The sequence below is a fragment of the Pinus tabuliformis genome, chromosome 8 (assembly GCF_031772625.1).
Source record: "Pinus tabuliformis cultivar Carrire ecotype Pingquan chromosome 8, CPIR1, whole genome shotgun sequence".
NCBI lineage: Eukaryota > Viridiplantae > Streptophyta > Pinopsida > Pinales > Pinaceae > Pinus > Pinus tabuliformis.
Window position 1 is genome coordinate 43986536 of NC_142294.1, and position 2707 is coordinate 43989242.

The following is a 2707-nucleotide window of genomic DNA, read 5'->3' on the forward strand; positions in this document are numbered from 1 at the left end:
CAGCGATGACGTCGCAAGGAAACAGTGTATTCAGAGTTATCATCACAAGAAATATCTTGAGGACTTGCGCTGAGCCCTAAAATTCGACCGTCGCAGGGAACAAATGTACCCCTGCGACGACGTCGCGACGTTCTAGTTCATTACAGAGAATCGTCGCAAGCAGAATGAGGTTTACTTGTGACGATCTTGAAACATGGGTAAAAAGGGTCAATCTTCAGGATTAAATAGCATCTGTTAATCTTCTGGAATGATTGGTGGAAACATTTATTTGATGTATGACACAGAGAAGATGTCACTCAGGGACTGACTTTATCCGAGATAAGGGGATATGAGGCCAGTGACAAATTACTGTGTAACACATAAGAACAAGATCAAGAGATGGTTTGACAAGAAATCCACAGGAAATAAATAATTTAGTGTGGGTGACCTTGTCTTGAAATGGGATAAATCCCCTGAAGACAAAGCCAAGCACACTAAGTTTTGAGTCCCTAAGGATTAGTCCATACCAAGTCAAGAAAAAACTTGGAAAACATTCTTATCATTGTTGAAAATAGCAACAAGAAATGCTAAAAATAGAAGTGATAAAAATAGAACTGCTATAAATATCATTTCGGGATACATTCCAATTTTAGTTAGTCCCTGAACTAAAATTGAGAATTAAAATTCGAATTTTATTTTAGCAGTTGTTTGAAAAATAATTAATTAATTCATCTTGAGTTAATTAGTTGGAGAAAATCAAACATGAAGTCTGGTGAAGACATGCAACAGTTTCCCCTTTGATTGAGGCAGTTATCCCTTGATTAAGGAGATCAGGATGACTTGTACTTTGAGTTGTAATTAGTTAGCTTAGTTAACTGAGTTAAGTCCAGTTAGATTAGTTCCAACAGTTTGTTGAACTAATTGTGAGTTCAGTTAGTTAATGCATGCATGCATGTAACTACTGCACTTCAGATAATTTAATATTCTCTCATAAGTAACTCATGCATGTTAGTTCAGTCAGAGACCCAGTTGAGATCAGATGATGGGACAGTGTACTATCAGTTATAGGAATATTCCATTGAGGATATCTCTTGCATGCAAAAGGAATTCATTCCTTGGAGATTGCGCAGTTACTTCTGAGTTTGGTGAGTTGTGTGAGAAGTGAATTCACACATGTGGCAGCCATAGGACCCAGGAGAAACTGCGCAAGGAAATAGGAGGCTTGGAGGACTAGAGGAAGGCAAAGGTTGTGTCTATTCAGTGTATGAGCTGTATTGAGGGATTGTACTTAGAGCTAGATAGATTGTGAGTTAAAGCTTTGCATAATCCGGACATATTTCCACTTGTATGATAATACATAGATCGGGGTTTTTAGCTGAGGCTTTCCCCAGAGTATTCTTCTGTGTTCATGTGTGATTGATTTCTCATTCTCTGTTATATGTGTTCTATTTGATCTTGCTCAAAATCGATTAAGCTTCCGCAAGTTTGTTTGTAGAAGTAGATCAAGTATTTTGCTTTAGTATATTGCATTATCTAGTGATCTACAGTGGGAAATTTCTACATGGTATCAGGGAAAAGGTGATTAAAGCAAAGAATAGTATATAAAGAAGGGAGAAGTTTGAAGTTTGAAGCTCTTAATTATAGAATTCAAATTCTTATCACATCTGAAATTTCACCAATGGCGTTCAACGGTTTGAGACTCGAGTATGCCTTTGAAGGCAGCTCAAATTATATAGCCTGGAAGGATTGCATGGAAGTGGTATTAGAGGACAACGGTTTGAAGGACTTCATTGATCAAGAAGTCCCCAAGCCAGCAGCTGCTAATGCCCAAGAATTGGCGGAATGGAAGAAATGTGTGGCTAGAGCGAGGAGAATCCTTCTGGAGGGAGTTCGAGACCACATAGTCTCGAGTCTCCATGGGAAGGAGACACCATTTTCAATGTGGAAAACATTGAAGGATCTATATCAGAACAACAGTGATCAGAGGAAGTTGGCGCTGAAAGACAAGCTTTGGAAAATCAAGTGTGAAAAGGGCGACACGATCTCTACATATCTGAACAAGCTCACCACCTGTAGGGATGAGCTTGGAAGTGTAGGGATCACGACAGCCGATGATGACATGGTGAGTATTGCTCTCCTCGGTCTTCCTAAGAGCTGGCATAGCTACCAAGACTTGGTAAATGGAAGAGAGAAACTGCCAGATTGGGAACGACTTTGGTCAGATCTGATGCAGGAGGAGATAAGGAGAAGCACCAGAGATGGATCTTCATCAAAGCAAGATGATGAAGAAAATCTAGCCTTAGCGAGTAAGGCGAGGAAAGGAAAAGGGAAGGCGTCCCATTCCAAATCTAGTTCTTCCCATGGTGGGAAGAAGATTGACAAATCGAAAATGCGATGCTTTCATTGTTATGAGGTGGGCCATTATGCTACGAATTGTCCACAAAAGAAATCCAACAAGGAATCAAATGGTGAGGCACTTGCCTCATAGTTCAAATTGGATTTCACCCTCATCGCATGTATGGTTTCATCGATGGTGGGGTGTGTTTGGTACCTGGACAGTAGAGCTTCATTCCACATGACCGACGACAAGACTATTTTTAGTACCTTGGAGGAGAAGGACCTCTAGATGTAGATCAAGATGGGAAATGATAGAAAGTACCGTGTTTCAGGTGAAGGTATGGTTATGTTTCGGAGGGAGCATGGAGCTCCTCTCACCCTGATTGATGTA